Genomic DNA, 15,372 nt, shown 5'->3' on the forward strand with positions numbered 1-15,372 from the left:
GTGTGTGTGTGTGTGTGTGTGTGTGTGTGTGTGTGTGTGTGTGTGTGCGTGTGTGCGTGTGTGTGTCGTACACCTCCGCCGTTGCGCACGCACTGCAGATCAACCGATCGCGTATAATGATGATATGATATTATATCATTATATCTTATATGGGTTGAGTATATATGGCATTTTTCCGCGAATAAAATAATATAATATAACACGCGCGCTCTCGGTATGCTCAAAATATTCGTCCGTCGCGGTTTATTTTACATAACTATATATATATATATAGCTTATCCTGCTAGGCGTTGAATTAAGCCCCTGTAGATTTTATCTTTTTTTTAAACTCCATTACATGTCAACTGAACGGATTTTTATAATACAGTCGTTATTGGGTATTTTTGAACAAACGTAAAACACGCAGGTAAAAATTATATCCAATCATATAATAATTCTTTTCTGTAATCAATAGCAGCAATATATATAAATACATTTAAATATAAATGATAGTTTTTCGTGATTCAACTATAACGTCTATAACCCTATGTTCAACATTTTTACGTATCTATACAGTGAAAAGTATAAAAAGTAAGTAATTAAAAGTAACTATAATAAAATATGGACCATGTTGAATCTATTGACAAAAATTTTATGAAAATCAGTCGAACACTGTGAATATTTTTAAGGTTCATCCGTTTAAAGTCTTATATTTTACACAGTAGATGTTAAATTTTTTAATAATAGCTATAATTATTGCACGGCATTGCCTGTAACGAATTAAATTATGCCAGTGGATTTACCCTGTCTTAATTTCCGTTTAATTAATTTTAATTTTAATCAACGAATAGCGAATATAATTTAAATGACCCGCACAATAAACACGACTGTTCAAAAAATAAAATACAAATATTTATTTCCCCGTAAGATGGCATTCGAACAAAAAGTTCTGTTAAAAAATTCAAACATATATCAATCAAAACCCCTTATCTGAAACGCCACTTTTTATACTACAAATCAAATAAGTACATCCATTACATCTAAATCTCTATGTATTAACTGTAAAAGATACAGACATCCGTCTAGATAAAATATTTAGAAAGTATAAAAATAAATATAAATATATATTTATAATTTTGTTGTTTTTAAACATTATAATATATTATGTTCTATAAATTCATAATGTATTTTTACAAGAAAATATGTCCTTTGTTTTATATGTAAAGGTTATAAATTTTATGAATTTCAATAAATAGTCTAATGTATTTTATAGTTACATATATATTATATATGTATATCTTTAAATTATACTTGTTTTTTTAATGATTTTAAGTTAATATATAAAATATTGCCTTTGAAGACTGTTGCATATCACAACCGTCTATGAAGATTAATTGTCAAAAATATTATATACGTGTCATAATAATTTTATTACATATTACACGTTTAATGTTTAACTTTTACAAATTGAATCTAATAATTTTTTTTTTTTATTGAATATTATTACGTTTAAACTCAACAAGTTACAAAAAGTAACTAGACAGTAAAATATGTAGTATGTAAAATGAATGATAACTATAAAATAATTTAACTATGCTAAGTTAGTTTTAAATAATAAATATTTTAATGGAAAAATAAATAAGCATGATCACGATAAATTAAATTTCATTCATACGCGTACATGAAAGAATGTGATATTTCCGTATCTTTTGATAGGCTCATATTTTAATATCTATTTAATGATGTAAAATCATGACAAAATAATATCAATAACCAATGAAACGTGACAGAAGATTCTCACTAATTTTCTTGCTATTATGTACCACAAAGCTGAGAATTTTGCCACGGTAATATTATTTTTCTATTATCATAAATAATATAAACGTTTAAAATTTTTTTTAATGACTATATATTTAATAAATTAAAATCCTAAAACCATGACTTTTTATAATACTACTTAAGTACAACTGCGGTTATAAATGTTAATTTTTACAATTTTTTTATTGCTTTAATTATTTTCCCATACTTATTTCTGAGCTTTGGCCATAAAATATATTGTAATTTAAGTTATACTATATAAAAACGTAATAACGATCAACATTAAAATTGCATACTCAAAACGCCGTTCTATTTAAACAGTTCGTGTGAGTAAACTTATACGCCCACGTTACATAGAACACTCCAAGACCAAAACAATAATCAACGAAGTATTATAACTTCGAGGCAATGATATAAATAACTAATAATTATTTATATAACCTTGATACATTTATTTGTACGTTTACAAAACATGTCCCAAACTTATACAGGAATATAAGTCAATATAAACATTTAAAAAACGAAATTTTAATGAAAAATAAAAAAATCCTCCCATGGAACTGGATTTGCTTTTGTAGAAAATAGCAAAACCTCTATGTTTAAACCTCTTCCTGAAACCAGCATTTTTTCTATCGAAAGCCAAGCCATCCACAAAGCAATTTCACACGCAACGACTTTAGTGTCCGAAGAAATACTCATTATCAGTGATTCTCTTAGCGCACTCCTTGCTCTCGAAACCCCCTACTCCAAAAATGAAATTATACAACACATTTAAGAAAAAATATTGAATTTATATAGGTTCCCTCGCACACTGGTATAATTGGCAACGAACTTACTGATAAAGCAGCCATCGAAACAATAGCATCACCCAGCTCAATAATAATAAACAAAATAACATTTGAAGACGCACTTAAAAAAATCCACAATCTAACTAAAAGTCTTAGACAAGACACGTGGGAGGCGACTCCAAACACAAATAAACTCAAGGAAATCAAATCATCAATCAACCCATGGAAAAACCCCTCACCTTCATCCAGTCACGAAGAAGTAATTATCACAAGGTCTCGGATTGGACACTCCCGTCTAACACACCTGTACTTTATTACCAAAGAAGACTGCCCGACTTGCGAATTCTGTGACAAAGAACTTACGATCAAACATATCACGCTAAAATGACCCAAGTTCAACATCTCCAGACAAATCTTTGGAAATCCGTCATCGATGAAACAAGCACTTGGAGAAGAAAATTCCAAAAATATATACAATTTCTTCACAAACATAAGCCTAGCAAAATTAATGTAATAAAAAAAAAAATAATAATAATAAAATAAAATTGTACGTAATATATTTTACATTCCCCTATTTATGTTTAACATAATGTCTCCCCATAAGATTAATACTTTATAATTATCATAGGCTAATGACCTGAGATGTTGAAGCCTTTAAACCTAATAATAAAAAAAAATAACCTCATGAATTTACTTATTATCAGTAAAGGTAAAAAATATAACAATATAGGTAATAATATTGTCGTCGTATTTTAATAACACTTGGGGAACGAAGGAATCGACACTTTTTTATTAGTAATAATAACACATGGTAATGTATTTCAGAATTTCGTGATAACAATAACAATATTATTAAATAATTTCTCTACAGAGTTTCATGTCAATATTTTTAAAACTCAAACCACTAGTTACTATCATCTGGTTCCTTACACATGTCAATACACTCAAATTTATTTTATGGAAACTCAGTTTATATAACAACTTGTAATTTACGTATACATACACTGAAAAAGATAAATATGAGTTTGTCGATAAAATTATTTTTTTAAAGCAAATTGGTATTCCAGGAACATGATAAAATTCAAAATTTAACTTCACAGCTTACATCCATCACTTTCACTCCCGATTATTAACTTACTATTTTAATTAAATTTACGATAAACTGCATACTATACTCTAAGTCTAAACCCCGATAAAAAATACGTCAATGTACAAAAATGCAATTTAAACTATTCAACATTTGCCTTAACCTATTTTGTCTTAAACTAAAATCAAAAATTAGCTTAATTAATAAAACGCTGTTATAAAAATCCGTAATCAAGTCTGTCCGCTCGTAGATACAAAAATCCTAATATGGGGATTTACAAAACCTTCGAATGTCAGACCACTACAACAAATCTTTCAAGCCTATAAGGCTTATTATACCGGTACTTCGTGGTAGAAACAATAAAATTTTCTAATGCATAATCTATGTATTCACCTATTAATATATGTGAAAGAAATGTCTAATCAATAGTATCATTTAACTGGATCATCTATAGATTATATTATATTATAAAAAGTTAACTATAAATTGAAGTTCGACATCTTTTGGTGCATATTTGAAAGTAATTTATCCAGACAATTCACTAACATATGTTCAAAAATTTAATTTTAAACAAATAATAAAATACAATAAGTTGAGTAATACATGCAAATTATTACAATTATAAAATCAATTATAAATGAAATACTGTATTAATTTTACTCTGGAAAATAAATCATCTACCAAATTAAAAAAAAAAAACTCATCAAAAAAGTTATTGTTAAGATGTTATTACAATCTAGCAAAATCTTTTTATCATTCATACCAACTATAGTTAACTAATCAGTATTAAATTATTAATGACTATATTACTATAGTTAATACTTTGATTATTAAATCATAGATGATATTTCATAGTATAGAAATTTAAAGAACATGAGTAAGTATACACTACCTAATTAAAAAACTGATTCCTCAAACGAATTTTTATTTTCAAACACAGCATTATTAATATGACCATTGATTTTAGAATACACTAAAATATTATATTTTATATTCTAAAATCAATGATAGGACTATTAAATAATTAAAACAAAAAAAAACAATTAACATTTGTTAATTTTAAATGTTTAATGAACGATCATTTTAATGTCTATAATGTCTAATTTAATAACTATTATATCGCACGATATGTATACTCAAATATAAGTAATTAAAAAAATAAATCTCTGGACATATAGATTTGTGAAGATCATGAAAATAATATTTCCTAGACTACACAGCAAATTAAGTTAAATATTCTTTCGGTGAGTGAAAAGAAAGCGGAAGCCCGGAGGATACTATCGTCAAGTCAATATCCATTAATTAAAGTTATTTATGTATCGTATAACGCATAATGTACAGGTACGCGTGTACGTTACTATATTATTGCAAAAAATAATTGTGTTATAAAATTGCAAAGCAGCGTAAGGACCGCCGCAATGGTATTAAAGATACTAAGGTTATAAACACATGATCGAATTTGAAACTCATAGTCTATCATTATCACAATCGCAATATTATATTTCCTTTAAGCGGGACTTTCTATACCGAACCAATAAACAATAATAATATTCCAAATATAGTTACGACATAGTATTATGTACTACATAGGTATTTTGGATTACTGATCAAATGGTCCGGATCTGCAGGCGAAATTTCACGCGTCGCGATTCATACACGTACGATGCAATAATAATATGAATAATACGATATAAAATGTTTGAAAATGTATCTTTTATTTAAATTTGCACAAATAAAACTGTCACTATAATTAAGTAATGGTAATATAATAATACTATAACTTGAGACACTCGCCTACTTTAATTGACATTACATTAAAGCTTAACTTTTTGAGATTTTGTTCTATTACAACAAAAACTAATGGAGATTATACAATGAAAATAAATTCAGTATACCTGCATTGTCCATTTATCTATTACGTTATTGTATTTTAATATCCAACTTAACTATACAACAAATAAATATTACATTTCAATCATTTCATAAATGTATTCATTGTATATGATCATTTTACAATAACTATCTGTCAATAATTGAATGAATTGACACATTCGTATAGTTAATGTTAATTTGTAAATAATTAAATTTAAAAAGGCAATAAAGTAAACGAAAAAATAAGCATGAATATTGCTAATAAGCCCCACATGTAAATAAAGTATAGTTTTATCACATTTTTAATTTATCCATTAATTATATTACAAACAATTCAATTTTTAATTAGAAACCTAGTTTGTTCTTAGAAATGGCTAACCAAAAAAATTGTATGTAGGTAGATCACGTTGTTAGTTTTAGAATTATTTCTGTGAGTTTTAAAAATTAATTTCTAAATACCTTTAAGTATATTATTTTAATACGTGGTATGTACTAATTAATTATTTTACATGTTGCAGTCTATCACTCTTTAGTCAGTTCTAATCAATTAATTTGATCTAACACGTGTTCTGTGATAAATTGATATACTTAAAACACGATGGAAAAAATACAAATTAATGATTTTGTAACTGTATATAATGCGTCTGTGATGAATGTAGGTATAAATGTAAGGTAGGTTGATAACCTACGCGATGAATGAGAGTTGTAACCACACGTTTAGTTCACACTTATAAGTTCACGATGAAACGTCTGTGCTGTGTAGGTAACTACTGCTACTCATAGTGTAAAACTGCTTAAATTATTTTAAAGCCTAACACTATATTTTATAACTTAATAATGAATGAGTCGTGTAGCTGAATAATAAATAAGTTACTCTCGAAGCTTTCTCCGATGTAATGAATAATTACCGTTACCAGTCATTAGTAAAATAGTCTATAAATTATAAATTACACAGACCACATAAGTACCAATTATACTTATAATACTATAATATTTAAAGATGATCTTCTATGTATTACAATTTTATTAAACATTTTTAGAATTTTTATAACATTAAAATCACAAAACTAGAACTGCATGTTACTTGCACGGTACTTAATAAATATTATACAAACAAATTTATCGTACTTCATGGTATTTAATTTTAAACCACAAAAATTAAAAATTAAAAATGTATACCTAAATATAGAATTTATAATTTTATTATTTTAATAATTACATAAATGTTATGATACAAATACTTTGATAATATAGGAACGATATACGACTACAAATAAGGTTATTTTCTAATCGATAATTAGTATTTTTATTTTACAGTTCTATCACAGTATTTTCTATATTACCTAGTGATGTTTATTCTAAAAATACCTTAAACTTTTTTTATCTTGTAAATAAAGTCAATGATTTGTTATTATAATCAAAAATACATGATAATAGCAATAAATTCAAGGAACTTCTTTATTAAACCAAATTAAAAAACACACACATAAATAATCATATCCCAACTGGCATCTTAAGAAAAATAGAAACCACTATCAACAGAATGAGAATCAATCACATATGGCTAAACTACCAACACCATATGAAAAAGGAAGACCCCCCTACCAGTTCCAGTTGCAGTAAATCTCTTACGATGAAACACATTATACATTTATAACTCATATAACCAAATGACATATATAAAAGAATGAAAAATAATAAGAAGCAAGAATTTACAGTATTTTATAAGAAGCACTCAGTCCGAACAATACACAACAGCTAATCATATTCCTAAACATCTCAAAATTAGATAAATAATTGTAAGCCATGTATTACCATACATATAAATGTAATCTAAGTAATTTAAATTATTTGTAATTTAAAAAATTAATAAACCATCGTTGCCGAAACTCAATAAATAATAATAAATCAATAATTATTATTGATGAGTGATTACTGAATTTCTTCTTTACAATTAAATTATATTTATAATTTATATTTTATATTAAATGAACACTCAATAATAATATAAGTGTACATAAATAATGTATAAATTACACCAACAGTTTATACCGCTAAGATATTGGTCTTAATATCGCGTGCAGACAAAATATGAAAAATAACAATACTATTACACGCATACTATATTAGTATATTATATATATATATATATATACCAAACACAACGCAAAAATGAATTTATGAAAGTAAATATACGTAATCTTTATAATACATAGATTGACTTTCGTAACAATCGAATTGTATATATTTGCGTTGCTACCCAAATGTAGTCATATGTATATTATATTTTTAAATATTTTCTTAATAAAAAAAGAAAATATGTATCTACACAATACGACACGTGCGCTACAAGCAAAATAGAAAGATTGTGCGAATCATATCAGTTAATTAAATTTTTATTATAATATAATAAACAATACAATATATAATCTAACGAAGGTTGAGAAATTCAGTAGAATAGCCCAAGGCAAAAGAAACTTACAAAATATGTAAAAAAAAATATAATCCAAGTAGGTAGGTATCTATTATTATTCATGTTCACAATAAAGAAAAATTATTTAATAATATGTTTAATCAACAATTTCCTAGTTAACGCGTGAAATTTCTTTAATTATTATTGCATATGAATAATTTACATGGGAAATAGGTATATTTATTGTTTTATATTTAATGCGTAGGTACATTTAGTCTTTACAGCTATAACTATAAAAATGTAACAATTATTAAAACACAAATTTATTACATTAAAAACGATCATACACGTTCAAATTCGTAACCTTTATTATAATTTTTTAAGTTACAAATCAAAAAACTAGATAAAAAAAAAATATTTTTTTTTAATAGTTCTAACTTTTGTGGTTTTATTTGAACTTTAACTTTAATTTGTGTTTCATATTAATAGCCATTACCTAAAAATTAATATATATTAGATACACTAATAAGTCAAAGAAATTTACTGAAAACAGATCATTTTGATAAAATCCAAATTTATGCGCTATGTGATTTGCAAGAGTGAGTAAACATTTTTCAAAACTATGAAGTAAGCACCTACAAATCATTTATACACGCGACCTTTAACTCAACAATTTGCAAACCTCTTTGCAATAATTCCGGTTTATAAGCTATATAATATACTGCTGAGTGCCGAGAAGATTTTGAAAAAAATTAACTTAATTCCGTCTATTCCAGCGATAAGAACCACACTATGGTGTAAAAAATATAATAATCATCGTATAGTAATAAAAGTACCTACCTATATTTTATGTTTTCTCCAATAGAAAACAGATAAGTTCGTTTTTTGAATATTATAATAGTTATTAATTCTGAAATTCTAAACCCTAAATCATTATGCTATGCAAAAGTCTTCAAATTAAAAAAAATAAATAAATTAAGAACGTAAAATTGAAACCTAATAGTAAACAAATAATATACATTTAACTGGAAATTTCTAGGATAATATGAACAAAAATAATAACTAAACTAGATTAAATAATATAATTTTTTAACACATAGATACATTTAAGTTATTTAATTAGAATTGTGCAACTTTCAATCGTATTAAATAATGCCTAAACATTTTGTTAAAAATGTATCCTATAATATTCCTTTTTATTCCACGATGGCTAAAAAGGCTTAGGAATAGATTAAATAATATACACTTAATGTATATTAGTTATTAGAATGAATACTTTACCGATTTAAGTTAAAGAATAATAATTAGTTATAAAATTAACAAACCAGTTATGAAATAGGTTAAAAAGTTTAAGAAAATTAATTTTAACTTTTAGCTTTAACTTTTTAACTATCTATAGTTAATTTCACCTTTAACGGTAAATATTTTTATATTACATTACTCTATAATGTGTATTAATATAATAGTGTCCAATACGATGTATGCATTATGTATATCGATCATCTCGCACAGCCGTCCTACTTTTCCAAATGCGGTGCAGCATTTCGTCATACATACAATCATACTGCAACGGCAGCGGCGATCGCAAACTGTTTGAAATGATTAATCGAGTTGCATCTCGCGCGACCTATCCGTTGCAGGTGTACCTATATATGTATAATAATATTGTTCGCGTAATATAGTATGCACCGATGATATAAGCTTATTTATATTTTATTGCATACACGTTCCCCCGTAATCCGTTTTCTATAAAAACGCCGTTGGAAAATAAAGAATAATAATATAGGTACAAACGGTAGTATAAGAATTTTGCCGATACACCGCGAGCATAATATAATATCGATGACCAAATAATATTTTAAACACAATTCCGGCGGCGGCAATCGTTAATCGGCCTACGATTGCAAGATTTTGCGATCCAGTTATACGTTTATTATATTTGTTATGAACCATCTCAAGGCCTGGGTGGCGGTGAGAGGATCGATATAATATGCGAATGTATTTATTCGATATTAAATTGGAATCCGTTTCGAAACGATTAATGACATCGAAAATAGAGTAACATTTTCTATATTTTATTATATAAATATTTACGGCGCCGATGGACATAATGTACCGTTAATAATCATAATGATGATGATGCTGATATTAGCACAAGTGTCGCGCCAGTGCACATCAATAGTAATTAGTAACGTATGTAAAACACAATTTTTGGACCACTAAAAATAAAATTAAAACACAAGTATATGTTTTAAATCTGGTATTAAGTCAGTATTTTAAATAGATGTATTTTTACTGTAGTCCAACAATAATTGATCAACCCCCAAAAGAAAATAGATAGCAGTAAATAATAGTAATAAAAAAATAGTTGGTACACAGAACAATGATTTCGTTTGTACAAATTATAATCACTAGACATGAACTAAAGATTCACATCGTTTTATAATTATTGTGGTAACAATAAAATTATTAAAAAATAATTATTTTCCATTGGAATATTAAAAAGAAAAATTAAGACCAAAAAATTGCCGAACGTTTTAAATTTCATTACACGTAAGCATGCAAATATAAACTATTACTAATGTATTGTGGACTAGTAAAAGTAATGATTTTAAAATGGCCAGAAAATATTTAGATACCAACAATAAATAAATTGAAAGGACGCCTGCAGTAATTACTTGCGCATACATTTATTTATTAATTTCATATTAACCACTCGTTGAAATGTTTTCAGAAATTTTAAAATTCGTGCAACACATATTATTTGAATGTGTTCGTTAAATAATATACATTAAACACATTAAAAAATTATAATACAGGATTTTCGGTATGGACACTATTGAGGTGAGTTTCTTTATACTTGAAAAAACCTGTATCTAAGCTATATAATATACTATAGTCTTTGCTCAAAAGTTCTGCTCTTTTTAATTAAAAAAAAAATACACGACATTGAAAAACCTCTTTCACTTGAGATCTAAAAAATATAAACGACTACAATAACAAAGATAAATGTAGGTACTCCATCATAACTTGTATAATGTATTTCTAGTTTCACGAAGTAATTCAGATCAATCAACAATTTCTTTAAAAAAATTCACCTAAATAATAAGTGTTCAAATACCTTTTAAATCCATATTGTTTGATTATTTCATAAGTTTGTTACTCAGTGACTCTGTTGGTAATAATATATAATAGGCTATCAAAGTATCAATGTTTGATTGCATATCTCAAGGGCAATTAACCATTAAAATATACATATTCAAAATCAATAACAACTTGACGAGTTACGAACGAATTATGAATTATGTACGGTTTTAGTAAGTAGGTAGGTATGAAAAAACGATATTACTCAGCATAACCAAAATATTCGTTTGAAATTTTGCTCTAAATACATATTACAATTCATTTAGGTAGGTAAATAAGATAATATATTGTATGGATCGAAAACTTCGAATAGTCAGTAGTCAGGAAGATAATACCCTATAATTCTACATAGTTGATATAATTTATTATTATAAAAAAAAATCATTGTTATATTTAATATGTTGAACTTTTTACATAGATTCTGCAACTTTTATTAAAATAAATGTGCATACATACTCATAGGCAAATACACATTAAATATATAATTAGAAACTTGTAAGGACAATAAAAATCATGATGATTATATTTTATAGTATAAATAATATATACGTATTATTCGTATTAAATCATACTAGGATGTATTATTTTTTATTGTTAAACCGAACAGAGTTAATATCGTTCATAATATTTTTTAATACAAATGTATTCAAAAGATCTGTACAATGTATGTACTATGTTTACTTGAAACGAATTAATGTGTCAGTCCATTCCTGATCATAGCCACAAACTATATTATGTAGATAATATCTATTACAAAAAGGGTATGTGTCCGTAATAATTTCTAACTATTTAAAAATATACTTAACTGTCGATTTTTGTCAATATTTTAAGTACCACTCATTTTTATAATAATAATATACCCAAAATATATAATTATCGTGATTAACCCGTAATGTAACTTAATTAAAATTGAATTGTTTAAGTGTAATACAATAACTTTGGATTAATTAATTATAATCAATAAATAATTGATGTAGTACCTACGAAAAATACAAAGAATATGATTTTGAAAAAAAAATGTTTTCATTTTCTTTAGATAAATTAAAATATTAAACTTGGTAAATTTATAATATACAAATGTTTTAAGTATAATGTGTAATTACTAATTATAATAAAATAAAATAAAATAGCTATATGACAATATGAGCTTCTAGGATTTCGAAAAATTAAATATTATTTATCTTGAAACTCTAATGACGAATATGAAGTTTGGAAATTCAAAACTTATTCCTTCACCTAGATTTCGCATCAAATGTGGTTTTCATTAAAAAAAAAAAACAAAAAACAATTTTTCGTAGCCTTTTGTTGTACATTTTTTGAAAATTAATAAATAAGTGCATTAAAAGGTAGAGCGACATTCCACTAAGCATAATGGCTTGTTTCAAATAAATTTAAACACCTTAAATCAACAGGTGACTGTGGGCCGTAAAAAAATAAAATTGTATATTTTTACTATTGTTTATCCTCATTATTTTCTAGTATCTCTTCTAATGCAGGGGCGCCATTAGGGGAAGATCAGTGTGTGCGGTTTAGCGGTTGCACCCTTTACTTTAAAGTAGTACTCATTGGCATGCGCCCTGCTGAGATAATGTTCAAAATTAAATCATCTTAAATGGTATTTTTATTTTTTACATTTATCAATATTGGTATACTGTCAATTATTCTAATATTAAATATTTATTATATTTTAGTTTTTAAATTGACTTTTTTTTTTTATATTGATGCAATAATTCGGTATATACGATGAATGGAAATAATTGAAAGCAAGATTATGTACATATACGTATATCAATTTTTATATGGCCTAGTGAAATTTAAAAATGCCCTACTTGAAACCTTGCACACCCAAAAAACCTGAAATGACGCCCCTGCTTGAAAGGTCTTCTTAATTAAATAATATTAAAATGTCTCGTTACCATAATGAAATTAATTACACGAAGGTAATATTATTTTAATTAAACATAATTAATTCCACTTTATCTTATTAACTAAATTATCATGGGTAATTTTGTTTATTACATAATTTAAATAAAAAACTAATGTCAAAATATGTAAAGGATTTTTTTCTAATAGTACGCATTACTGTACAATAAAACTATTTTTTAAATAATGATATAATTATTTTTAGTTGGCCATATTAAGATGATAGATGACCTAATAAAATATATATCATGTTTTTTAATAGATATACGTACTAATGTATACAACGATAATATAATAACACGACATCATTTAAATGACCTTAGAAATATTTATCGACCGTAGTAGTAATTAATAAGTTATACTCTAAATGACTTGATACAAACTGAAAACGATCAGACTAAAATATATATAAATACTTATAATTCACGCGTAAATGCAATATTTTACTAATCTTTGGTAAAAAAAAAATTGAAAAAAAAATTATTAAAATCATTAAAACGCTACATAAACAGCTGCGACTATCGCGTTATATTTTTCTGAATCATTAGGACAACATAATAATAATATTGCGTAAAGTACTCCTAATACAAAATATACGATCGAACACAATATATACATGGATATATCACTACATCGTGGATATTATAGATACCTACTACCTACCTAATACCTATGTATGAATGATGAATATTATACTTATAATAACATAAAACCACGAGGCGTTTTACAATGGAAATTTAGCGAACGATATATTGTATGAAGTGACGTACGTGTATAATTTAGTAGGTACGTTTAAACATTATATTATTATAATATGCGTTTGTAATCGGGCAAACGCGCCTCGAGGTGAAAACGGACACGAGTCGACGACGCGGAGCAATAAACAATTTACGTAATGTCGCACTGTTAAACGTTGAGTGGCTAATATACACACAGCATCCTTATTCTGCTAATTATTATCATTATAACTGCAATATTACAATAACGAAGCGACATAAAATGTAAAATAAGGGAGGATAGTTCTAGCGTCGGTATGTAATTAAAATAAGAATGACCATAATAAAAAATAGATAAACACAATTAGATACTGCTCGCCACAACTAATTTCTCTCGTATTTTTCTTCTAAGTACCACCGATTTGCATAATATAGGACGATTATATTATGTGCATGCACGCACTATAAAATAAATACTATTTGTTTACAAAACATACTGCAGGTACCTACTACAATACGATATAATACTTTATTTTATAGCCTAATAGCCAATAGGTACTGCATAATATTATTTAACACCAACCCACCCACCATCGTTGTCGATGAACGGAATCGCGAAAAAGGTTTTGTACTGTATAATCGTAAAATCAACATGTTGAAGCAGTATGATAATATTATATCATAATAAAATATACAAGCCAAAGATGTAGTATAAAAATTAAAACATATTATGATATCGTGTACACGTTATTTATATTTGGCGGGTAAAAAAACAGACATGGAACGCGCGTTATTCGATCGCGTTTCGTGCCCAAAATGTCAATAGAATATTGATAGTTTTGTGAAAGATTATAGATTATTATTATTATAAACATAATAACTATAATAAACTATTAAATCTATGATTATTATACATGACACAAATCGATACAACGTTTTGTTAGTTGACAGATTCCCGCGTAAATGAGTGTATTTATCGCATTGTCATCGATCAAAATGTATTGCAAACGTAACATAGATATGTTTCTAACGCAATATATTATAATATTATAATATACATTTTATATTACATATATTATATCCACGCGAATTGAAACATAACATTTTTGACATCGTGTGAAGTTTTGCAAATTTCCTACATATTTATATGTACATAGAACTTTTACATCATTATTTTCAGTCCTTGAAGTACGAATAAGTCAAATTAAATGTTCATAAATCAAAATATTATATGAATTAATTCAACTTGGTTTAGATATTCTTGTTGTTTACAAACTGTTTATGGTTCATTTTGCTTTAAAATATTATAATTGGTTTTATAATTTATCGAATATGAAGTAGATGTTTTTAATTGTTATTACACATTTTATTTTTCATTACCTGAGTAACATCACAGAACAAATGATTTTTTTTTTTAATTTAATTTAATTTTTCTGTGGTAGTACAATATAAATAAAATCTACTAGGTATTTATTTTATATTACTATTCTATCTACATCGTGGTCTTTTGACACCTGACTTATTAATAATTTTATAAATCATATGTAAATAGAGCATATTTTAACAATACTTACCAATTACCATGTCGAGAATATAACATACATTCTTCTGGCATAAAAGTCGAATTGTAAT

This window comes from Melanaphis sacchari, unplaced genomic scaffold (assembly GCF_002803265.2).
Source record: "Melanaphis sacchari strain LSU unplaced genomic scaffold, SCAv2.0 Contig65_pilon_pilon, whole genome shotgun sequence".
Lineage (NCBI taxonomy): Eukaryota > Metazoa > Arthropoda > Insecta > Hemiptera > Aphididae > Melanaphis > Melanaphis sacchari.